This window comes from Sturnus vulgaris, chromosome 16, assembly GCF_052056855.1.
Source record: "Sturnus vulgaris isolate bStuVul1 chromosome 16, bStuVul1.hap1, whole genome shotgun sequence".
Classification (NCBI taxonomy): Eukaryota; Metazoa; Chordata; class Aves; order Passeriformes; family Sturnidae; genus Sturnus; species Sturnus vulgaris.
The window spans coordinates 1,788,292-1,814,029 of NC_142258.1; the positions used below are offsets into that span (position 1 = coordinate 1,788,292).

At 52.2% G+C, this 25,738-nt stretch overlaps 1 long non-coding RNA gene across 2 annotated transcripts; it reads right to left on the minus strand.

The window, feature by feature from the left end:
* Positions 1 to 12,577: 12,577 nt before the first annotated feature.
* LOC148221867 (uncharacterized) lies at positions 12,578 to 21,131 on the minus strand. Of its 2 annotated transcripts, none has more exons than XR_015807166.1 (3): positions 19,459 to 21,131; positions 15,957 to 16,088; positions 12,578 to 13,480 (listed from the first exon to the last, which is right to left on the minus strand). It is a non-coding gene; the product is annotated as an uncharacterized LOC148221867 (long non-coding RNA). The 2 variants fall into 2 exon arrangements; XR_015807165.1 differs by having other exon boundaries at positions 15,957 to 16,091.
* Between the last annotated feature and the right edge of the window lie 4,607 nt (positions 21,132 to 25,738).

Genomic DNA, 25,738 nt, shown 5'->3' on the forward strand with positions numbered 1-25,738 from the left:
ATGGGAAAATATCCCAGCTATGGGATGAGTCCACACTGCACGTGCTGTGACCAGAACCATTTGGGTTTGGATCATTTGGAATCACAGGATCATCCGGGCTGGAAAACAACTCCAAGGCCACCAAATCCAACCTCTGATCCATCAGCAGCAGGAATTATCCCAAATTTCCATGGGCAAACACCCCAGCTCTGGGATGGGTCAGTGCAGCTGGTGTGATCAGAACCATTTGGGTTTGGAGCTGGATCATTGGGGCTGGAAAAAAACCTCAAAGGCCACCAAATCCAGCCTTTGATCCATCAGCAGCAGGAATTATCCCAAATTTCCATGGGTAAATATTCCCAGCTCTGGGATGGGTCAGTGCAGGTGGGGTGGCCACCTGGGCAGGGCAGAGCTCTGTCTGTGACACCCAGCCCTGCTGAGGCCCTGGGGAAGGGTGGGAACAGGGAATGGGATCCTTATTAAGGCCATGTGGGTAATTTGGGGCAGAATTCTAAGCCTGGCAGGCTCGGAGAGCTGGGCCCCACCCATGGGCCAACAATTCCCATTCTTGTTGGCATTCCCAGGGGGGCCAGGGCAGCCCATGCACGCCTGAACTCCCATTTTTCTTGGGAGCATCATGCTGAGGGACAGGGAATTCCCAGCAAAGCGTGCTCCCATTGTCCCCTGGATCCCAAAGAGCAGGGAGAGGAGGCAGCTCTGGATCACATTTCCAAGCTTCCATCTGCTCTGCAAGATCTTGCCAAGTTTGGCACTGCTCATCCCAAAAAACCTCCAGGAGGATTTGCACCGGTGGGGAAAACGTGGAGGTCAGTTCATGACGAGGGTTGTGGTTGAATTTCAGGCATGGTTTCAGCAGGAGTTGCTGGAATAAATCTCTGGATTTGGAATTTTGGATGCTCCTGGGCCAGGCTCAGCTCCTGTCACATTCCCAATCCCAATCCCTGGTGTCCAGAAAGATGCTGCGAGTTTGGAGACTCGGAAAATGAGAGGAGGATTTGACCTGAGATCTCTCCCACCAAACCTTTCTCATGCAAATCCCAACCCTCTGCACGAGCCTGGAATTCCAAATCAGCCCCGATTCCACTGCTCAGGCTCACATTCCCTCCTGGAATCCACACTTCCAGCTCTGTCCCTGCTGGGAACGGGCACACGGCTTTCCCTGGCCCTGTGCTGGAGATTCCACTGGCTGGGAAGACCCAAACAGCTCCAGGAGAGCCCTTTGGATCTGCTTGGAGCTGGATCCAATCCAGGGTGATGCCTTGGAAATGAGGGAATGGGATGCCCACCCTGCTGGGAATTCCAAGGCTGTTCTGTGACACAGGGCAGGTGCTCTGCCTGCTAATAACCACAAAAATTATTATGAACACCGTTAATTGCCAAAAAAAAACCCAAATTCCCTGGCTTGTAACTTCCTGTTTAGCAGAGCCCGTGAAGGATGTGGAATTTCTTTTCTTCAGGAAAAAAAAATGGCTCAGCCCTGGAGCATCCCAGAGGGAATGACCAGCTCAGGTTTTGGTGTTTTGTTGCCAAAAGTGGAAGATTTGGCCCAAGGCGGGTGCTGAGCCCAGCTGGGGCAGCCACTCCTGATTTGCAAGGGAAATGCTGGATAAATAATCCTCATTACCTGGGAATGAGGTAACTGCCCCTTCCAGTCCCCTCGTTATTCCCATCACCTGACAAACCTCATTCGCTGAATTTTTTACTTTCCTCTACGCTCTGACCTCGCTGCCACAGCTCAAAAAGGGTTTCATTGCTTTATTTTTTAATACTTTTAATCATTATTATTAATAATGATTACGTTATTTTTGTGTTATTTTTTATATTATCCACGTGCTCATCCCAGCTGAGGATTTGTGATTCCTTTGCCTCTGGAACTGGGGGCTCCCTGTTTGCTCTCCCTGCTGGCTGAGAAATCCCAGCTCATCACCCCCACCGGGATCTCAGGAGCTGCCCAGGCCCTCAGCCAGGATAAAAACACCAGTGGAATTATTCCCAGCTGCTTGGTCACTCCCAGAGCAAAGGGGCTCCTTTTTTTTTTTTTTTTTTTCTGGGAATTTCTGCTTTTTCTCTGAGCAGGGATCAGGACACGGCCTCAGGGCTTTCTGGGATGGTGGAACATCCCCCTCCCCACCTTCCCACTCCCATCAGATCCAATTTTTTCCTGGCCTCAGCCTTCCCTGCAACTTTATTCACTTTCTAATGGTGATCACGGGTGGATCTTCACAGTTCCTGCACAGAGGAGAGGAAGGGAAGGGCCAGCTCAGGTGCTGGTTCTGGATTTGGGACCTGCCTTAAGTGCCATCGATGCCACCCATGTCCCCATTCTCATCCCTGTCCCATCTCCTATCCCATCCTATTTCCCATGCTAATCCCCATCCCTTTCCCCATCCCTGTTCCCATTCCCTTATCCCCATTCCCTTTCCCCATTCCCAGTCCCATTCCCATCCTTATCCTTTCCCCATTCCCTTTCCCCATCCCTGTTCCCTGTTCCCATTCCCGTTCCCCATCCCCATTCCCGTTCCCCATTCCCAGTTCCCATCCCGGAGCAGGAGGATGATGCAGATGAGATGTAAAACAGCGGGGCTGGGATTTGCATCCTCAGCTCCGTGCAGAGGCTGCTTGGAGAGGCCCCAGGGAGGGAGGGAATGGTTTTCCAGCTCTTCTGGGGACCCACGGGGGTTTTGGGATGTGGGATTTGAAGGGTGAGGATGGAGAGCTCGATGTGCAAACGCAGCTGCAGCTGTTGCAATTAACGGCCTCATTTTTTTGTTATTAATTACTTTTTATTTTCCTGTGAAATTCCCTGAATTTTAGCTGATTAGGACACTTTTCCCTTTCATCCCAGAGCTCTGCATCCCCTCTGCTTCCACAAATTTTGCAGTGCCTCGATCTCACGGAGCTCTCCTGGGACAGGGGCTCGGTGGTGCCCAAAAGCAGCTCCCTCATGGATAATCCCAGAAATTCCAGGAATGGATTTTACTGCGAGGGATGTGACTTTTCCCACTCTTTTCCATCACAGTGAGGAACTTTCCTGCCTGTAGGAACTAAAACTCTTCGTCCCGATTTCGCAGCATCTCATCCAGAAGGTCCCTCCCTCCTGCTGGCTGTTGGAGCCCGGGGTATCCATGGATGCATCCCAAGGGATTGGGCAGCACCGGGAGGGACAATCCCGGCGGGATCGGGATTCCTGTGTGCCTCTGGCTCCTCCTGAAGGACACAGGGAGCAGCTGGGACACGGATGGGGCAGGAGGGACAAGTTCGGGTGGGAGGGAATGGCAGGAGAGCGGGAATGTCATCCCGCCGTGTTTGGAATTCTGGGGTTATCCCTGCCCGCTGCAGCTCCAGAGGCACAAATCCCAAATCCTGGGACAGCTGGGATGGCACTGCCCGAGCCGGGGGATGGAAGGATGGGGATTGGAGGGATGGGGGAATTGGAGGGATGGGGATGGAAGGAGAGGGTTTGGAAGGATGGGGTTTGGAAGGATGAAGCTCACCAATACAAGGACTGGAGGGATGGGGAATTGCAGGGATGAGGGTTGGAGGAACTGGGCTCACAGGGACAGGGATTGGAGGGCTGGGATTTGAGGGGATTGGGGGGATGGGATTTGGAGGGATGGGGCTCACAAATACGAGGATTGGAGGGATGAGGTTTGGAGAGTCAAGGTTTGGAGACACAGGGACAGGATGGTGAGATGGGGCTTGGAGGGATGGGGTTTAGAGGGATGTGGACTGCAGGGATTGCAGGGACAGGGATTGCAGGGACAGGGATTGCAGGGACTGCCCCAGGAGGGTGGAAGGAGCAGCCAGGGGCTCAGCCCCTGCTTTGGAGCCCTTTTCCATGCAGGCAGCCAGAGCAGATCCCATCCTCTGAGACCAGGACAGCAGCTGGGTACAACCCTTTTATTGAATCTCCTTAATCCCCAGGGGCTTGGAATTCTTACCCCGGGCTTGGATTCCACATTGTGCTGCCCGTCTCTGACTCCCAGATCCCGACAGGGCTAATGAAGCTCTCCCTGCTTTGCTGGGAAGAGTTTTCCCAGTCAGGCTGAAGGGACAAATGGCTGGGCCGGGTTGCCCCAGGGCCACCAAGCCCTGGATGTCCTCCCTGTCCCTGCTCCGTGCCAGAAAACCCGGCTGGCACAGGGCTGGGAGGTGGCTCTTCATTCCCCGGCCAAGGCACAGCCCTTTTCTTTTTTTTCCTGGGACAAATATTTCATGTTAATTGTCACTGGGTTTCTGTGGGGTGGGTGGCAGGACACGGCTCTAAAGGGACAGGAAAGGACAAAGGGATGGATGCTCGGGAAGAGAGAGGGCTGAGCCATAGAACCCAAACTTTTGGGTTGGAAGGGACCTTTAGAAGTCATTTATCCAACCCCAAAACTTGCACTCAGCCGGGGACAAAGGTTGGAATATTGACTTCACATCCCAATTTCTCACCGTGTAGGGCTGCTAGGGTTTGCCCAAATTTTTCCTTTCTCCCACCCTTTTTCTCTCAGGTGACATTAACCCTGTCACCCCAGATTTCCTGCAGAACATTTTGTGCCCGTTAATCCCCATCTGAGGTGAATCTCCTGTGAAAGGAGATTCAGAGAAGGAAAATAAAACCAGGAATGGCCAGAGCCCGTCCTGGGCAATGCCAGCGCTGCCACCCAAACGTCTCCATGGAAAAATGTGCCCATGGCAGAGCTCCCTGAACATTCCAGGCAGGATCTTGCCTGCTCCTGGATGCAGGAGCCTCTCTCCACTGCAAAAACATTCCCAAAAATCAGCCCTGACTCCGCTCCAGGGAATGGGGAGGTGCCGGGGGGGCTCCTTGCTGCCCCCCACCCTCCATATCCAGGGAATTCTCAGCACAGGGCTGGTGCTGGAAAAGCCTGAGGATTGAGAGGGGGGTCCTGCTCCCTGCCCACCCCCGTGGGGTAAATCCAGGTTGGGCAGCCAGGATGGCTCCAGGAGCTCTCTGTGCCAGGCGCCCGGCGCTCCTGGCAGTCATCCCGACCTCCTCCATCCCATTCCCAGCTCCTGCCAGCCTGGACTCTGCTCCTTCCTCTGCTGGGCTCATCCTGCACTCCCTGCCAGGCTGCCCGGGACCCCAGAGCTCCACGAGTGGCACAAACTGACCTGGAGGGATTCTTGCTTGGATTCTGGATCGCTGCTGGGCTTGGCTTGGCTTGGCTTGGCTTATTCCAGGGAAAAAAAAAACTGCTGGGATTCACAGAGCCAGAGGCTGGGATGGCACCGAGAGGCACCTCCAGGTTGTCTGTGTGCCCAGCCAAGAGGGATTTCACTGCCAGAACAGCAGCTCTCACCCTGCATCCCTCCAAATCCATCATTTTTCCATGGGATCTCTGACAGCAGCTAACACCTCTTCCCAGCTCTGAGCAGCCCCTGTTCCCTGCTGGCTTCTGGGTGGTTTCCATTCCTGGCTCTGGCTCTGTCCCCCTGGGCCCTGCTGGGGCTGCTGCCACCCCAGAGTCTCCTTGTGGCTGGACATTCCCAGCCTGGTGCCTGCCGTGGTTTTTCCAGCGGCTCCTGCCTGCCCAGGCTGGGCCCTCTCCAGCCCCAGTGAACAAGGGACCGATTGAGGAGGAGCTCCAGGGTGTGCTGCTGTCCCTTCACACCTTCCCAGCCAGGCCATAAACCCCTCCAGGACACACCTGGACGGCACAGAGGCGTTTTTGGGATGTGGCTCTGGGCAGGGTCACCTCACTCAGCCTGGCTCCCTCTCCTTGATCCAACGTCCATCTCCTGGGACAGCACGGGAGGGGCTCTGGATTCACCCCAAAATGAGCAGAGAACCTTTGGAGGGGGCAGGTTTGGATCGGGATTTGCTGTGGGGATCCAGGAACAGGAGCAGAGTCCCTGCAGCCCCCAGGAGCTGTGAGAGCCACTGAGATTCCAAATTCAGATCCCAGTGCCACATCCAGATCCCAATACCACATCCAGGTCCCAGATCCACATCCAGATCCCAGTGCCACATCCAGATTCCAGATCCAGATTCCAGTGCCACATCCAGATCCCAGAGCCACATCCAGGTCCCAGTGCCACATCCAGATCCCAGAGCCACATCCAGATCCCAGTGCCACATCCAGATTCCAGATCCAGATTCCAGTGCCACATCCAGATCCCAGAGCCACATCCAGGTCCCAGAGCCACATCCAGGTCCCAGTGCCACATCCAGGTCCCAGTGCCACATCCAGATTCCAGTTCCACATTCATATTCCAGTGCCACATCCAGATCCCTGTGTCACATTAATATCCCAGTGCCACATCCACATTCCAGATTCCAGTCCCAGATCCAGATCCCAGTGCCACACTCAGATCCCAGTGCCACATCCAGGTCCCAGTGCCAACTCCCAGCTCCTGCAGCCCCATCTCCCCGTGTTTAAGCCCCAGTCCCCTCTCGTTCCCCCACCTGAACGCTTTACAAGACAAACACCTAATCCCACGTGGAAACTGGAGCCACATAATATCCCTTTTCACTCCGTGCCGAGGTGTTGAGTCTGATTACAGCACACACTGTTTGCTTTGTGCCAGGGCAAAGCCCCTGGAATTTCTCAGCGAGTCAACATCGTTGCTGCCACGGGGCTGAAAATCCACAGGCTACTGTGCAAACGAGCTAGCAAACATTAATCCACGGGAAATGATCCGGGAGGGGAGGCAGGGACAGGGGAGGGAGGTTATTTATACCCCCTTCCCTCCCTCCCCGAGATTAATAATGCCGAATTAAAAATGGAAAAAAATCAAAGAGGGGGATGAGGAGGGGGAGGAGGGGGTGACACATTCCTGCTGTTGCTGCTCCCCGATTTTCTGCGAGGGAAAATGCCCCAGTTCAGAAGATGCTGGAATGTCCTGAGCTGGAAGGGACTCACAGGGATCATGGATGGATCCTGCCTGGTCTCCCAGGAGCTTTGGAGGGTGACAGAGATGGGACAAACTCCTCCTGACCTGGCTTTCCACAAGGACAGAGTCACTAAAAAATGCCGTGACTCAGTTTCCCCATCTTTAAAATGGAATATTGGGGATTCCTGAACCCCCAAGAGCATCGTGGCTGGATGAGAGGGGTGGATGCTCAGTGCCGAGGGTGTCCCTGCACAGATCTCACCTGAGGATTTCAGGAAAGCCTTTGCCAGGTGCTGCTCCCCCAAATTCAGGCCGTGGCCGTGGGGTCTGCACTGCCCCGGACTGAGGGCACACACTTTGTGTGTCAGCAGGAGAGACAACTTGGCTTGGAGGGCTGGGAAGGCACCCTGGAATTCCCAAAAAAATCCTCATTCCCACCCTGCAGACCCCCGGGAATGGATTTGGGGTGCAGCCCCTCCTTCCCCCACAGCTCCCTGAGAGCTGTGCCCGGAGGGATCGGCAACCCAGCCCGTGGGCTCTTCCCAGGAAAAACATCACCTCGGGCTGGGATGCAACAAGAGAGATTTGTCTGGAGAGAAAGAGAGAAAGGGAGAAAGAAAGAAAGGGAGAAAGAAAGGGAGAAAGGGAGAAAGGGAGAAAGGGAGAAAGAAAGAAAGACAGAAAGACAGAAAGAAAGAAAGAAAGAAAGAAAGAAAGAAAGAAAGAAGAGAGAGAGAGAGAGAGAGAGAAGAAAGAAAGAAAGAAAGAAAGAAAGAAAGAAAGAAAGAAAGAAAGAAAGAAAGAAAGAAAGAAAGAAAGAAAGAAAGAAAGAAAGAAAGAAAGAAAGAAAGAAAGAAAGAAAGAAAGAAAGAAAGAAAGAAAGAAAGAAAGAAAGAAAGAAAGAAAGAAAGAAAGAAAGAAAGAAAGAAAGAAAGAAAGAAAGAAAGAAAGAAAGAAAGAAAGAAAGAAAAGATTGATTTGCTTTAACCTGGGTGGATTTGCAGGCAAAGCACCAGGAGAGAGAGAGCCCTGGGGGATGGGATGGGATGGGATGGGATGGGATGGGATGGGATGGGATGGGATGGATCTTGCTCCACATCCTGGTCCTGCTCTGAATCCCATCCCAGTCCTGCTCTCCATCCCATGATCCCATGATCCCATGATCCCATGATCCCATGATCCCATGATCCCGTTGTCCCATGCCGGTGCTTTCAGGGCAGCTCATCCCAGGTTTCCCGGATGGATCCCAGCTTTTCCCCGGGCTGGGAGCAGAGCAGGATGGATCCCGTGGCAGCTCCTGATGGCGGTGGTGGCACAGCCAGGGCTGGGGTGTGGGATCCACGTCAGGGGGGTGTTAATGAAGGAAAGCCAGGCCCGTGCCCTGCAGTGCCCCATAACCTCCAGGAGAACGGGAGGAGGGGAATTATTGCTCCCAGCGGGGTCTGTGGGGTCACCGCTGGTGCCTCCAGCAGTGCCCACGCTCCCACACAGCTCCAAACCCCTCCTAATTAAATTAAAAACACTAATTCAGCTTGAAGAGGGCAGGACGAGGCGCCCTGGGTGCATCCACCCGTCCCACCGTGCCCCGAATTCCCGTCCCTGCCCCACACGGTGCCCACACGGATTTTTGGGGTGGGTGCCCAGGCGGGGCTGGGAGCTGGAGGAGCAGGGAACAGTTCCTGCAGCACTGCAGCTTTCCTTTCAGCCTCCGAGCTGCCTTGCCAAGTGTTATAAAAATATATCAGTGTGAGCCAAAACATTTAGCACTCCACTTATTACTTTAAGGTTATAGGTTAAACAAATTCCTTCTCAGAATTTACTGTGTTCATTTTAGCTTCACAACACAGCCCTGCTAGCGCTGGATATATTTCACACTGTAATTCCTCCCTTATGGATTGCAGGGGCTGGGGGGAAAAGGAGAAGAGGAAAGGAGCTTTCTAAATTTTTATGTGAACAAAAGCTACTATATAAACTAGCTGCAAACAAGTCCTCTGCAAGAGATAGTTTGTAAAACTTATTTTCCAGTAACCAATAAAAGCAGGAATGAAAGGTAGAGTTTGTTTTTACCTTACCTAATAACTTCTTTTTTTTTTTTTCTTTTTTTTTTCTTCTTTCCCCCTGGGTTTTGCCTTATTTTGGGAGGGGCAATAAAGCCTAACAAGAAAATAGAGAGCCCAGTTCACACCTTGGGCAAGCAGGTGGGATTGTTGCAGGGAAAATGCAGCTCTGTGAGCTGGGCTTAAACTCTCTTGGGTGATGTTTGGATTCAGGGAATGGGAATGGGGTGCCCAGAGAAGCTGGGGCTGCCCCTGGATCCCTGGCAGTGTCCCAGGCCAGGCTTGGAGCAGCCTGGGATGGTGGAAGGAGTCCCTGGGGTGGATCAAGGTGATTTTGAAGTTTCCTTCCCACCCAAACCCTTCTGGGTCTCAGCTCCATCCTCTGGTGCTGTTCCCATGGGTGTCACAGGGAAATGCTGGAAGCAGCTCCAGGATCAGAATTCCAAAATAATTCGGGTTGGAAAGGATCTTCAATCCCATCCATTCCCACATTCCCAGGCTGCTCCAACCCCATCCAGCCTGGCCTTGGGCACTGCCAGGGATCCAGGGACAGGCACAGCTGCTCTGGGAATCTGTGCCACCCTCCCAGCCAGGAATTCCTTCCCAAAATCCCACCTTTCCCTGCCCTCTGGCAGTTTAAATCTGTTCCCTGTGTCCTGTCTGTCCATATCAAAGCTCCTCTCCCTCTTTCAGACCCCCCCTTACAGAACTGGGAGGATTTTTCCCCTTGGTGCTTCAAGCTGCTGCTCTGGTTTCTATGGGACAAACCTCAACAAAAGGGCTTAAAAAAACCCCACAAAAATAATAATAATAATAATAATAATAATAAAAAAAACAAACCCAAAACCATCAGGTCCAGTTCACATTTGGGGCTTGGATTTCACCTGGAAGGGGAGGGAGGAGGGAAATCAGACATGGAGGTGTCGTGTCTGTGAGCTCATAAACCGGGGCCAGCAGCTTGAAGATGGAGGAGCTGAGGGACTGTTTAGAGGTTTCCATCACCGAAATGAGGAGGTGGAGGAAGTCTGGATGATAGTAACCCCATATTAAAAAATTCTGCCCTGTCAACAGGCGAGGAACTACACGGTGGAAATCCGTCTGTGCCGCTGGAACTGGGAAACCAGATGTCTCTGAGCAATAACTGTCCTGGGAAGGACGACAGGAACACGTTTGCCTACGAGTTAGGAGGAGGGGAGGGAGGGGGGAAAAAAAAAAAATAATAATAATAAAAAAAAAACCTTAAAAAAATCCCAGCCGTGGTTTCAATTAAAACGGCTCAACCCAAATATTGCTGCTATTAATGGGATGTCCAGCTGTGACAGCACCGTCAGCAACATCTGCAGGAGGCTGCTCACGGCTCTCCCGGTGGCTCAGCCCATGGGGAAGGGGAAATCCAGGCTTGGGGCACAGCAAACTGGGCCTAACTGGTGTAAAACTGGGAATGTGGCATCAACTCGGGGTTTGGGGGCAGCACAAACGAGCCTGGGGTGCTGCAAGAGGAAGGAAACATTTTTGGTTTTCCAGCAGCTGGAAGAAGCAGCACTCGGGCTCCTTGCAGCTTCTTAAGCTGTGCTTAAAAATCCTAAACCCAATCCTAAATGCTGGGATGGGAGCTCAGAAAACCGGGATTTGCAGGGCAGGAGCAGTTCCCAGCCTCTCCAGGAGTGCTGCCCTGCAGGGTGGAAACTCTGGGATGATATTCCAGGATGAGATCCGGTGCTTCTGTGCCCTCTGAGGGGAGGCAGAGTCGGGATGAGCCGTGCCTGGGGTGGTGGGAAGGATCTTGCTGAGAACAGCCCTGGAATCGTGGAATTTGGGTTGGAAAAGATCACCGAGTCCAACTGTTCTCCCCCTAAACCGTGTCCCCAAGGGCCACATCCACTTTCCATCCCTGCAGGTGACAAGAAAACGCTGGAATGAGGTTGGGTTGATGGGGATTTCACAGCCTGGCTCCTTCTGAAATCCCTCTCCGGAGCTCCTGGTGCTTAGGAATTCCTACAAACCAAGTGGGATGAAAACTGCAGATCTGAGGAGATTTGGGAGACACGGAATAAAGGCAAGCCCTGGTTTGTGCTGGGGAAGGTAAAAGGGAGCAGAGAGAAGGGAAGGCAGGGGAATGGGGAAATGTCTGCCCTTGCAGGGGAAAACACCAGCGGCAGGGAAGTGTGGAGTCCCCGGGAATGATGAAACCTGAAGAAATCACTTGGAAGAAAAGTGTGGAAAATGCCGGATTCTGTGGAGAAATAAAAGAGGAGGAGGAGGAGGAAGGTGTGCAGGGAGGCTCCAGCCCTGCCCTCTTTGCATTCTGGCTCCTCTCTCAGGGAATGGGAACGTTGTGGTGGTGGAGGAGCAGGGATGGAGCACAGGGCTGTCCCAGCTCCGACCAAACCCCTCCATCCAAGCTCCCTTTTCAGGGGCAAAGCACAAAAACCTCCCGATTATTCCATCCAGACCCGTGCCCTGTTGCATCCCCAAGTTCCTGGGACACCCCAGCTCTGTCCCACCCCATCCCTGCTCAGCATAAAACCATCCAAGATTTTCCATCCAGGTCTGTGTCCTGTTGCAATCCCAAGCTTCTGGGATGTCCTTGATCTGTCCCACCCTGTCCCTGCTCAGCATAAAATCTTCCAACCTTCCCCATGGAAACCTGTGTCCCTGTGTCCCCCAGTGTCCCCCAGTGTCCCCCAGTGTCCCCAAGCTCCTGGAACACCCCAGCTCTGCTTAGGGCACAAACCCCTCCAACCTTTTCCATCCAGACCTGTGCCCCTGTGTCCCTCCATGTCCCCAAGCTCTGTCCCACTCCATCACTACTCAACATAAAACCCTCCAAGATTTCCCATCCAGTCCTGCACCCCCGTGTCCCCCCGTGTCCCCCCGTGTCCCCCCGTGTCCCCAGGCTCCAGGAGCCCCCCGGCTCTGTCGCAGCTGGGTGCAGGGCTGTGGCTGAGTGCTGTGGTTTGATGTTTCCTGCCCGGGACGGCAGCACTGTAATGTCTGTCTGCTTTTCCTGCTTGTCTCGCTCCGAGGAGCCGCGCGTTGCTCCTCGCCCGTGTTTATGGGGCTGCAAAAGGAGCTCCCTGCAGCAGCAGTGGCCACTTGGCCAGGCTCCAGGGGGGACCCTCAGCCACTTCATTTGCAGGGGCTGCAATCAGAGCGAGGGGAACCCATCAGGGGAGCAATTCCAGCGCTCAGACGCCTGCGCCGGGCTCTCGTTTCTACCTCATTAACTTTACAGTTTGACAACTTCACAAGGCAGGGACTTCTGTGGGATTGCTGCTGCTCGGCCCCGGGGCAGACAGTGTCTCCCATTCCAGGTTACCTCATGCACTGGTGCACTGGGGGTGTCCCCGGGGGTCACCTGGGCCCCCTTGGCTGCTGTCACAGCCGCTCAGGTGAGGTCTGGCCATGGTCTCGCACACCGCGAGCGGCTCCGTCCCTGCTCTGCCCAGACAAAGGCAAAGCCAGGCTCATGGCAAAGTTAGTTAAAATTAATTAGCTCTCTAAAAGCAGGAGAGGACCCAGTGCCCTCTTCCCAGTGTTCAGTGGTCTCAGCACAGACGCTGAATTAAAAGCTCTGTTTTCTTTTGCCATAAAGAAAACGACTCGGAGGCGCGCGGGGAGAGGCGGAGGGTTGGAAACACAACTTTTATAACCTTTCCTTCTGTTTATAAGGATGGTTTAACCTTTCAGACTTTCCAAAAGCTCGTTGCACAACCCCAGTCTGGGCTGGCTGGGGCCTCGTGCCGTGGCAGGTGAGTCAGGATGGGGCTGGAGCAGCAGGGAGGGAGGAGGAAGAGCACGGAACACAAACACCCGGAGGCTGGAGAGCCTCAGGAAAAGCCCAGAAGCAATAGCTGGGAAAGATTAGAAATTCTCATGCTCCAGTGGACATGGACATGGACAACCTTTCCCTCCTGGACACGTTGGCTGCCTGCTCGATGTCCCTCTCAGCTGGCCTGAAGATGAGGGAGACCCAGCTTGATTCAATTCCTGCTCCAAGCCCAGCGTGGGGATTCCTGCAGCTCCAGCAGGAGCTGCTTTGTCGAGGATTCAATCCCTCCATCACTTCCCGGGATTTTTGGATCCATCCTGGGCTGGTGGAGTGCTGGGCTGCAGGTGACAGCTCCTCGGTGAGACACTGGTCACCAGGGCAGCAGTGCCAGCCCAGCACTGTGACCAACATTGGGCCTCACACCCTCCCAGCAGCTCTAGGAAATGTAGGAAACCCAGGAACTGAGCTGGGAAAATGCCTCTCACGTGGTGCTCAGCAGGGAAGGCATGAAGAGCTTTCTGGAAACTTCCCCACATTCCTCTGCAAGCGCCACATCCCAGAGAAATCCCGCCGGGAATGTGGGCAGCACAATTGTCTGGTGCTGATGGGGGGGCTGCTCCACGGGATGGGAGCAGGATCATGAGAGGGAACACGGGGAGGTCACAGAGGGACTGGGAGGAAGGTGAGGAGGAGGAGGAGGAGGAGCAGAGTGTCCAACAGAGGAGCTTTGTTTGGAGCCACCACAGGGGTGGAGCAGAGGGATCTTCCTGCTAGGAGAACAAGTGGCAGGGTCAGGTCCTGGCTTGACCTGAGAGAGATGAGATGAGATTAGATAAGAGCCTGTCCTTGCAGTGCCAAACCTGCAGCTGGGATCAATTCCTGCCGTTCCCAAATCCCTGCAGCGAGCAGGAGCCCTCTCCTCTCCTCTCCTCTCCTCTCCTCTCCTCTCCTCTCCTCTCCTCTCCTCTCCTCTCCTCTCCTCTCCTCTCCTCTCCTCTCCTCTCCTCTCCTCTCCTCTCCTCTCCTCTCCTCTCCTCTCCTCTCCTCTCCTCTCCTCTCCTCTCCTCTCCTCTCCTCTCCTCTCCTCTCCTCTCCTCTCCTCTCCTCTCCTCTCCTCTCCTCTCCTCATTTTTCCTCATTTTTCCTGCAGGATGAGTTGAAGGTTTGATCCCCTGACCATCCCGAGGGCCAGAATCCACGCTGGGAGTCACTAATCAGGAGCAGCACAATTCCACTCAGGAAGATTTAGAGGCAGGAGATAAAACGTGGGGCACAACCCCCTGCAGTTACAAAGTGATTTTATTTTCCCTTTCCTCCAAAAGGAGATCAAAGAAGTGTTTGATGGAGTTAAAACTTGGGCCAGCTCTTTTGATGGCATAAATTGACTTCCCTCCAACTTAGTGCAGGTGAGAATCTGGCTTTATCTATTTAAATAAAAGCTGGTGCAGCACACGAGGTTATAAACTCAGGATTATTGTTACAGCAAACAGCTCCCAGCTGCCAAAATGGTTGGAGTTAGATGGGAATCAGGATAGAAAAGGTCATGGCTGTCACAAAAAAACGGGAGTATCAGGCTGGGCTGGTTCACCAGCAGGCCAACAAAGGGATGGAAAAATGCACTGGATCCCTGCAGGGCTTTGAAAGCAGCCCCAGTTTGCTGCTGGTTGGGCAAAGGGTTGGGCACGAAATGCCCACGAGGTGAATTTCATGGAAATTCTTCACCTTCCCCCATCAGAGCAGGGCAGGCTCCTGATGAAAGCTCGGGTTGATTCTCCAGGCTGAGCTGGGCTTGGTGTAGGAGCTGAAATGAGGGATGGGGGTTTTAGATCTGAAAATGCTGTTTATTGTGTTTGGATAATACAGCAATTCACGGGTCCTGGGTGACAAGAGCCTGGCCCAAAGCTGTGGGTTTGTCTGAACCTCTCCACTTCTGGTCACAAAGCATTCTAAGCTGTTCTTTTAATGCTCCATTCTGGTCACAATGCATTCTATACTTTTCATTGTAAAAGTTTTCAAAAGTTTCATTCATTTTAAACATGACAACCAATCAATATTTTACCATTACCTACAGCCTATCCTAACTACTCACATCACCATATTCATGTTATTATTTTCCAATCACAAAAGGTTAGTATGTTACAGTTTAAGCTAGAAGTTGTTTTTCAGTTTTCTTGAGGGAAAATTTTTGAGATCTTTCTTTTTACTTGCAACATGGTGTTTTTGTTTGCCTGTGAAAATCTCTTTGCTTGGTAAAAACTTCTTTAATTTGAGGTGGATTTATGCTCTGAGTGATAAAATCCTCTTCCAACTTATTTTACCTTTTGCCTTCTCAGCTATCCAGTAAGACTGGCTCAACAATTCTTTTCTTCTATATCAAAACTTGCTATTATTTGTATTTCTTCTTCAGAATTTACATTCCAAGACCTTCCTGCTATGCATACACATCTGTGAGACTTTCCTGTAAATCCTCATCCATCCCAACAGTTTGGGAGGCAGCAATCCCTGCCTTGGGGTTCACCCCTGGCAGGTTCCTGCTGCCTGCACCCCACAGGCTGCTCTGGGATCCCGGCTTTGGGATCTCAGCAGGCTCAGGAATGATCAGCTCCAGGTGACCAGCAGCAGCAGGGACAGGGGGTGGCAGATCCCTGGCTTTGGGCTGCCCTGGATAAACACTTTGGGAATTCCCAAACCTGTGCGGTGGGGCTGAACCGCCCTGGAGTTGGGATTGGGGTTTGAGGGTTGGGGTTTTGAGGAGTGGGGTCAGGGTTTGAGGGTCGGGGTTTGAGGACTGGGGTCGGGGTTTCAGGATTGGGGTCAGAGTTTGAGGAGTGGGGTCAGAGTTGGAGGATTGGGGTCGGGGTTTGAGGATTAGGATTGGAGTTTGAGGGTTGGAGTTTGAGGACTGGGGTCAGAGTTTGAGGATTGGAGTCGGGGTTTGAGGATTGGGGTCAGGGTTTGAAGACTGGGATTGGAGTTTGAGGATTGGGGTTTGAGGAGTGGGGTCAGGGTTTGAGGATTGGGGTCGGGGTTTGAGGAGTGGGGTCGGGGTTTGAGCCCAGGGAAGGTTGAGCACCCCCAGTTCCCCTTTGCTGGTGCTGGGGCAGCCTCGGCTCTGCTGGGATCACTGGGACCAGCACCAGGGATGTCACCGGTGCCACCTGGATCCCGGCACGCTGAGGGGACCTGGAAAGGAGCCTCATTTCCAGCACAGCGTGCCCTGACCCTGCCCCTCTCCCCCACGGAACCCTCACACGGCCCAGACTCAGTCATGCAGCAAATTAAACCTGCAGGAAGAAGTTTCCAGCTGCTCCCAGCTAATTGGGTCACAGATTCTGTGTGGTGGCATCGCTCCGTGGGGACACTGCCACTCTCCAGCCCTGCTGGGGATCCCAAATCCATCCAGCTCCTGCAGCTCTCTGCTGGGGGAGTGAAAAAGTTTGGACACTCATTCCGAAGTGTAAACCCCAGGTTTTTGTTGTTTTTTTTTTTTTTAATTGTTTTTTATCACCATGAGGAGGTTTCTGGGTCTGTGCCTGCTCGAGGCAGATCCTGGTGGCAGATTCCAGCCAGGACCAATCTTACAGAAAAGGGATCCTCTGTTTGTACAGAAATTTAGGTTGGATTCGATGATCTCAGAGGTTTTTCCAGCCTAAGTGGGTCTGTGACTCTGTGGGAATCCAAAGGATGAGGCTGGAAGGGGCTCCAGGAGAGGCACTGGGGACAAGGGATGGAGGGACAGGACACAGGGAATGGCTTCACGTGCACAGAGATTTAGATTAGGTGGGATATTGGGAAGGAATTCTTCCCTGTGAGGGCGGGGAGGGGCTGGGATGGAATTCCCAGAGAAGCTGGGGCTGCTCCTGGATCCCTGGAAGTGTCCAAGGCCAGGCTGGACATTGGGGCTTGGAGCAGCCTGGGGTGGTGGGAGGTGTTGGGGGTGGAACTGGAGGATTTTAGGGTCCCTTCCCAACCCCAAACATTCCAGGATTCCATGGGATGGTGCTGCCTGAGCTCTGCTGACCTTTCCCATGTGCCTGAGCAGGAGGAAATCCCTGGATCTCAGCGCAGGGAGGAATCTCAGATTCTCCTCCACGTTCCAAGCCATCCCAGCTCCTGCTGGAAACAGTTCAGGCCTCATTTCTCCCAATAACTTCTCACTCAGCACCTCCCTGCTCTGGGCACCACCGTGCTCCCACTTCAGACGCCGGGGAAATTCTCCTGGAATTCTCCATTCCTGCCCAGCCAGCTCCTCTGCTCCCTCATTTATCCCTGTCTGCTCCGCTATTTATTCCCCACGACCCACCAAGAGTTAAAGGAGAAGAAAACATTTGGCTGGTGGTGGTTTCCAAAGCCTCATTACAGCTGAAATCAAGTAACCACTAAATCTTGTGTGGTTACAGAGGTCACTGCTGTTCTGGCACAGCGGCGCCAATCCCGGGGCAGGAATTTCGCTTCCCTCCCAGGAAAAGTGAGCACAGAGTTGAAGGGATGACAAGGAGCAGCCTCGTGGGGACCACAAGGGTTCTTTCGTGCCTGCAGATCCCAAGTTTTCCCCTCTGGAGAAGGGACAACACTCCGTGTTTCCACGCTCCGGCCCTGCCGCTCCAGAGGGGAAATTTCGGAGGGATTTGCCACCAACTTTGAGACTTTTCCTGTGGAATAAGGAGGAATTCCTTGAGCGTGCACAGGGATGGAGCCGAGCCAGGAGCAGGATGAGCCTTGTGATGGCATTTTTGGGAATGTTGGGGATGGGCAGCTCCGAGCTCTGCTCCTGCAGGGATGGGAGCTGGGAATCTCTGAGTTATTCCAGAGGTGCAGGAGCATCCCTGATGCAGCAGGAGATGGAATTTTCTGGGGGATTCCTGGATTCCCCAGGAGTGGCTGCATCCAGGGATTTGCAGGCTGGACAGGGAGGCTGGGGTTTGCAGGGGAATTCCTTCCCCTTGGAATGTGTTGACAACTCCAGAGTGGATTTCCCACGGCAGTGAGCTGAGATTTTCCATTTCCACAGGGCACAGGAAGTTGGGAGAGGATGGAGCAGGGCATGGGGAGCCTGGCAGTGCCACTTTGGATGCTGGAAATTCCCAAGACAGCTGAAATTTGGGAGGGTGGAGCTGCCCACGCAAAACTCCAGAAAATCCAGGGGTGCTCAGGGAGAAGAAATGGATAAATGAAATCCCTGGGAAAGGCTGGGGCAGACGTTCATTCACATCCCAAACACATTTCATTCCATTGCCTCCATCCCACGCCGAGGGAATCAATCCGAGCTGGATCGTGCGAGCCGTGAATGGAGAGGCTGCTCGGGGTGGCTGAGCTGATCTGCTCGAAACTCACACCTTTAATTAGCTGGAATTAATTGTCTCGAGTGTCACCGCACTCAGACAGAGCCGGGAGGGGGGGGGGGGATTAGAAGGAGAATTCCAGTGGAGGCTCCATTCCCTTCCCTCCTGCTCAGGAATTCCAGCAGGGCTGATGGATTTCGGGGCTGTGCCCCACAAACAATGAGGCACCTCATTGAAATGTCCCCTGGCTAATTAAACCCCGGTAATTGTGCTGTGCCCTGTGATGGCCCTCCGGGAGCTGTGGTGTCACTCCTCACACGCTCAATTCCTGCTCCCGCCTGGGATGGAATTCCCAGGGAAGCCGGGGCTGCCCCTGGATCCCTGGAAGTGTCCAAGGCCAGCTTGGAGCAGCCTGGGATGGAGGAAGGTGTTCCTGCCCCTCTGCTCGGAGTTTGGACTTCTGGGGGGATTTAGGACCAGCTTTGCACTCAGTTTAGAGCAAGGTTTAATCTGCAAAGAACTTTTGAGAGCAGCCCTTGGATGGAGACCTTGGGCAGTTTTTGTTCCCTTCCTTCCTGGAATCCTGGAATCCTGGAATCCTGGAATCCTTCTCCCATCCCATCCCATCCCATCCCATCCCATCCCATCCCATCCCATCCCATCCCATCCCATCCCATCCCATCCCATCCCATCCCATCCCATTCTGTTCCTTCATGGAATTGCAGCCCTGGAAGTGCAGCCAGGCCATCCCGGGGAGGGACAGGGACAGGCTCTGGGGACACCAGAAGGTGACAAAGGCGCTGCCAACCCCAAGCCCCGTTTTTGGGGAATCTCCCCGTGCCAATCCTGCTTTTCCCTGCCCCCATTCCCGCTGCTCTTTGCCCTGGCACATCTCCACGTGGGATCAGGGCAGGAGCACCATTCCCTGCCCCGTATCCCAGATTTTTGGGCATCACCCCGGGTTAATCCCGGTTAATTACTGCAGGATGATGCTTCCCACGAATCCAAGGGATTCCCAGCATTGTGGCTGCTCCAGCTCTGCCATTCCAGGGCACGGCTCCGTGGAATTCTGCATCCCGTGGGAGCTGCTCTCCCTCCCACCAAGGGGTGCCCTCCTCTCCTCTGGGCCTTTTGGGGTGGTTTTTGATTTTACTGCTAATTTCCAAAAGTTTTGGTGGGGATTAAAAGGGTTCAGCAAACTTTGATGTTCTTTTTTTTGGCCAATTCTGCACCAAATTCGTCAGCTCTGCCACGGGAACTTCTGCTGTTTGAATTAAAGGGGGAAAATAATTCTGGAACAGGAAAGGTCTGGATTTATTTTTTTTATAGGGGCAGGTATGCAGGAAAGGCACAACTCCTCAAAATACTCCTGGAATCCTGGAATGGTTTGGTTTGGGAAGGACATAAAGCCCAACACCTTCCCCTGTCCCAGGGTGCTCCAAAACCCGCCCAGCCTGGCCTGGAAATGTTTTCCTGTTTCCTTGGGACCCTGCAGGACATTCACCTGTTTCACAGGTAGAGGCAGAGCACCCCATCTTCTTTCATTTATTCCTCATCATTCCAATTTTTGGGAAGTTTTTGTAGTGTGGGAATGATCCCTGTGGAGAAAGAGAAGAAAAAGAAGGATGTGAGAAACAGGAAAATCAAATAAATATCATCACAGATGATGAGAGCTCCCAGGTGCCTGCAAATGAGGGATACAAGAATTATTGAAGAATTCAGCAGGAATTCTGCTTTACATCTTTGGGATACTTCACAAATCCCAGCTAATTCCAATCCACAGCATCCCTGGAAGGAACAAACCCAATTTTTAGGTGGGATAAATAATAAAGCAGGAAAAGAAACCTGAGAGGTATGGGAGCAGATATTTTCTTTCCTTTTTTCTTTTCTTTCTCCTTTCCTTTCCTTTCCCTTTCCTTTCCTTTCCTTTCCTTTCCTTTCCTTTCCTTTCCTTTCCTTTCCTTTCCTTTCCTTTCCTTTCCTTTCCTTTCCTTTCCTTTCCTTTCCTTTCCTGCACTTTCCTTTCCTGCACTTTCCTGCACTTTCCTTTCCTGCACTTTCCTGCACTTTCCTGCACTTTCCTTTCCTTTCCTTTCCTTTCCTTTCCTTTCCTTTCCTTTCCTTTCCTTTCCTTTCCTTTCCTTTCCTTTCCTTTCCTTTCCTTTCCTTTCCTTTCCTTTCCTTTCCTTTCCTTTCCTTTCCTTTCCTTTCCTTTCCTTTCCTTTCCTTTCCTTTCCTGCACTTTCCTTTCCTGCACTTTCCTTTCCTGCACTTTCCTTTCCTGCACTTTCCTTTCCTTTCCTTTCCTTTCCTTTCCTTTCCTTTCCTTTCCTTTCCTTTCCTTTCCTTTCCTTTCCTTTCCTTTCCTTTCCTTTCTTTTTTTTTCCCCCCCCCCCAGGATATTTGCATTCCTCCACGAGGAGAAGCCCACCAGGATGAAACACTGATAACAAAACCGGGATCACCACCAGGATTTTCTCACCCAACTCTTTTCCCTCTCAGCTTCCCTGGATAAGAGCAGCCACGAGATGCCCTCAATGCCAAGATGGGATTTCTCTGTTCTTCCCTCAGCCCACAGTAATTAATTTTGACTTACAGAAGCTGGATTAAATTGGATCGAAAGGGGTGAAAATAGGATTAGGAATGGAGTTTAGCCAAGAGCAAACAGAATTAAAACTCTCAGAGAGCAGCTCAGCACAGCTGAGGGCAGTGATGGGATGAGAGGAGACAGCCTGGAGATTTTTGAGGGGTCATGGCAGAGATTGGAACCTGGTACCCGACTGGACGGGGGAGAATTCCAAAATAAAGTGTTTTTTAAATTGTTCTCGTTGGATTTCTTGGTGTTTCCAAGGATTAATTTGGAAACAATTGTGCAGAGCAAGCAGGAGTCTCCCTAAAGCCCGGCCCACATAAAAGTGTGCAGGGCTTTCAACACATGCCCCGAAATCTAATTAGTCTGGGATTGTGCCTGTCACAAATGATCAGAGCTGCAAGGATCCTTCACAGGAAAAGCAGCTCCTGCCCCAGGAATCCTCCTGGCAGAGCCTGGACACAAACCAGCCTCGGAATTTCCATTCTCATTCCCATTTCCCATCCCCATTCCCATTTCCACTTCCATTTCCATTTCCATTTCCCATTCCCATCCCCATTTCCATTTCCACTTCCATTCCCATTTCCCATTCCCATCCCCATTCCCATTCCCATTCCCATTCCCATTCCCATTCCCATTCCCATCCCCATTCCCATTCCCATTCCCATTCCCATTTCCCATTTCCCACCCCCATTCCCATTTCCATCCCCATCCCCATTTCCCATCCCCATCCCCATTTCCCATCCCCATCCCCACTCCCATCTCCATTCCCATTCCCATCCCCATTCCCATTCCCATCCCCATTTCCATTTCCATGTTTTTCTTGGTGAAAATTCCCAGGGGCTCCTCTGAGTGCCCATCCCGTGTCAGGGTTTGGGAATTCTTGGATTTAGGTCTGGCTTAGCCCGGTGTTGCTGCAGGGATTGAGGAGCTGCCAGTGCCTGGGGCCAGGCTGGGAATGGGTTTGGCTTCCCCCCGTTCCCTCCAGCCCTGGAGTGAACACCTGGCTCCATGGGGCAGTGCAGCTTTCCCAAATCCATGGATTTTCCTCCACGCCCTGGTGCCCAGGAGCTGCTCAGCAGTGCCAAGGACATCGTGCTCATCCTCTTTCCCCAGGATTTGGGAAGCAAAGCCAGCTCAGCCTGGCACGGGGCTCACCCCTCCTCTAGCTGCAAGGGGAGGGGATTCATTCGACTTTTCCTCTTTTTTTCTTTTTTTTTTTTTTTTTTTTTTTTTTGTTTTATTTTGTCTCATTGCTCCAAGGCAGTTCAGATCCCTGTCACTTCTCCTTCCTCTTCCCAGCGTTCTGCCTCCCCCTTCTCCTCGGAAGGTAACACTATCCCTGCTCAGACATGCATTCCTTTCTAATAAGGTATTGTGCCTCCATTTGTGCCTCTTAGGTGCAGTCTGAGGCAGCTGCTGCTCGGCAGGGCCCTGGTGAGGAGCAGAAAATCCAATCCAGCCTGGAATGTGCGGGTGCAGCCGGACATCTGCTCCTCCAGCCTTGCCCTGGCAGCTTTTCCAGCCGGGGGATGCTCCTTGGCTTGGGATTCCGGGGGTTGTTTGGGGTGCCACGGGTCAGCCAGGAGGGTTGGTCTGGGATTTTGGCACCACAAACTCTGGGCTAGCAAATCCTTGAGGGTGGCAACAGGGAATTGGGAACGGAGTTAAAGTGGCACGGATCATTCCCCAAAAAAAAAACAACCAACCCTTTTGTGCTCGGTCCTTCCAAATCCCTGCAGGGTTTTTTTGTTTTTTTTAAATCCTCATTTTCAGGAGCGTTTATCTGCAGGGATCTGCCTGGGCAATCCGGCCCTGGTGCCGTGGATTCATGGAATTACAGAATGGGTTGGGTTACAAAGGACCTTAAAGCTCACCCAGATCCAACCCCAGCCACTGTCCCGGGGTGATCCAGCCTGGCCTTGGACATTCCAGGGATCAGGAGCAGCCACGGCTCCTCTGGGAATCTGTGCCAGGGCTTTCCCTCCCTCCCAGCCAGGAATTCCTTCCCAGTATCCCACCTAATCCTAATCTTTGTTAAAGTGAAGCCATTCCCTATTTCCTGTATCCCCAATCCCTCTCCAGCTCTCCTGGAGCCCCTTTAGACCCTGGAAGTGGCTCTGAGGTGTCCCTGGATTTTTCCCTTCTCCAGGTGAGCATTCCCAGCTCTCCCAGCCTGGCTCCAGGGGGGTCTGGGGCATCTCCTCGGGCTCTCTCCAGCACATCCATGTCCTTCCCAGGCTGGGAACACGAGGTCCACGTCAGGATGAGGCTCCACACTGTTGCCCCGTGTAGCAGCTGGAGGATTTTGGCTGCTCCCAATGTCCCCAACCCCATCCCTGCCCGGTGCCACCCTGGCACCGTGACCAAAGTGACACCAGGACCCAGCTGGGATGGGGAATTTTAGCGGAGCTTTTGGGATTGAGCTGTTTCAGACCCCCCTGCTCGCCTGGGCCAGCTTTCCCTAATGATTTTCAGAGCAATAAATCATTTTCCTGCACAGCAGCGATCGTGGGATGCTCCTGGGGCTCTGCAGGGATGATCCAGATTTTCCCAACCTCAGGAAAATCCTTGCGTTTTTTACTGCTCACCTTCATCCTCTGAGCTGTTTGTAAAAAAAAAAAAAAAAAAATCCCTTTGGAAAAAAAAAAAAGCTCATAAAAATCAGGATTTAAGAAAACTCCACAGGGATTTGGAAGGACCAAACACAAAAATTATTTTGGGAATCACAGCATCGCTGTCAGTACCGGGGTGGCAAACCTGAACACCCTAAACCCACTCCCAATTTCCCGTCCCGCTCTCGTTGCCACCTCCATGAATTTGGTAGCCCAGAGTGACCTTCATGACCCCATCCCTCAGCTCCTCCAAGCCCTCTGTTTCACCCAAAACACGACTTTCTTTTTAAATTTTATTCCTTTTGAGCCACCATGTGCAGGAACCGTGTGCTGGAGGATTTTTGGGACATCCAGGGGTGGCACCTGCACCCCAGGCAGGGTCAGGGCACGCGAGAAGCACTCGGAGAGCTCATCAAGGAGCTAATTAATGACCCTGCTGCCATCAGCCCTTCCTCCCTGATTAACTTTTACTAATGAGGCTGAACTCTGAACCCCGGGAAGGGGGGATCTCCTCCCTGCGGGATGATCCGGGGGGATCTGCGGGGATGGACGGGTTTTATCTCCCAGCCCGGAGCCTCTCCCTGCCCGGGATAACGCGGGAGTGATTAATTAAACCACTTCCAAAACCCGCCCTGATTAATTGGCCACTTCCAGAGCCGCTCCAGCCTCCGCCAGGAACGGGCAGATAGCCCCCATTAACCCTTTCAGCGCCTGGCACCCCCCGGGAAGGGCTGGAGATGTTCCACAAGGAGAGAATAATTCCAAATTTAGGGGTTTGTTCCACAAGGAGAGAATAATTCCAAATTTAGGGGGTTGCTCCAGAAGGAGATAAATCCAAATTTAGGGGTTTGTTCCACAAGGACAGAATAAATCCAAATGTAGGGGTTTATTCCAGAAGAAGGGGATAAATCCAAATTTAGGGGTTTGTTCCAGAAGGAGATAAATCCAAATTTAGGGGTTTGTTCCACAAGGAGGGGATAAATCCAAATTTAGGGGTTTGTTGCAGAAGGAGGGGATAAATCCAGGTTTGAGCTGCCCCAGGGATGCACAATCCTTGAATCTCCCTCTGGTGCTGCTGCTGCAGCTCCTGGAGAGTCCCCAGCCCAAACTCTGGGCTAGCAAATCCCTGGGGGTGGCCACAGGAGTGGGACAGGGAACTGGGAGTGGATGTGGCACAGATGATTCCCAAAAAAAAAACCCCTTTGGAGCTTGATCCTTACCCCAAAAATCTCGGAGTTTGGTCCAAAAATCTCGGATTTTATCCCCAAAATCTCGGATTTTATCCCCAAAATCTCCGAGTTTACCCCCAAAATCTCCGAGTTTGGCCCAAAAATCTCGGAGTTTGGTCCAAAAATCTCTGATTTTACCCCAAAATCTCCGATTTTTACCCCAAAAATCTCGGATTTAGCCCAAAAATCTCTGATTTTACCCCAAATATCTCCGAGTTTACCCCAAAAATCTCAGAGTTTGGCCCAAGGTCTCTGATCCCAACCCGGCTGCAGTTTCCTGCTGCAGAAAATACCCTGGGAGTGGGAGCCTTGCTTCCCCAAAATCACTGAATGCCGGGATTGTGGGGAGAGGGAGAGGTGGAATTCCCAGAAATTCTCATTCCCGGGAAGGGGGGAAAGCACAAAGAGGGTTCCAGGGGAGTGCTCTGGAGCCCATCCAAGGTCAACAGCCCCATTTCCATCGGGATTGAGCTCCTGGAGTTCCCCTTTATCCCCTCTGGGGTTTTTGGTTTGGGTTCTGTGGTTCAGACCATGCCGGGATTTTTTTTTTTTCCTACCTGAGGAATCCGGTGAAATCTGGAGGTAAAAAAAAAAAAAAAAAAAATCACCTTTCCTATTTAAAAAAAAAAAAAAAGGCGTTTTATTCAAGGTAGGGAATAAAAAACGAAAAAAAAAAGGGAAGAAGAGCCCTTGCAGGTGTTTTGACAAGCTCGGTGGACGTTGCACATTTGTTATCCAACCATAAAAGTGATCTGGGGAGAACAATGGTGACATTTCAGGGCGAGTTTTCCAGCAGAACGCTGACATTCCGAGGGGGAAATGCCTGATCTTTCAAAAGCTGGATTGTTCAGGTGCAGTGGCAGCAGTGCCAGCACGGAGATGATCGTTTAGATCGGATTTATCCTGGGGCTGCATGGACAAAACTCCGGGATTTTGGCTTTTCTGTGTCAGGGTGGGGATGGGAAGGGAGAGGTGGGTTCCATGGATTTAGGGAATTTTCTCGAGGTCTCTGATCCTATTCAATCTTCTAATTAACCTGGTTAATCTAATCACGTGTATGTTTAATAAAATTAGGAGGTGACTTTTCTGCTTAGGGAGGAGTCACGACTGCAAGACTTTGAGCGACCCCAAAATGAGATTATTGAGAGAAAAATGTGAGGTACAACCCAGGAACTGCAGGAAAAAATCCCAGGAACTGCAGGAAAAAAATCCCAGGAATTGCAGGAAAAAATCCCAGGAATTGCAGGAAAAATCCCAGGAATTGCAGGAAGAAATCCCAATAATTGCAGGAAAAAAATCCCAGGAATTGCAGGAAAAAATCCCAAGAATTGCAGGAAAAATCCCAGGAAC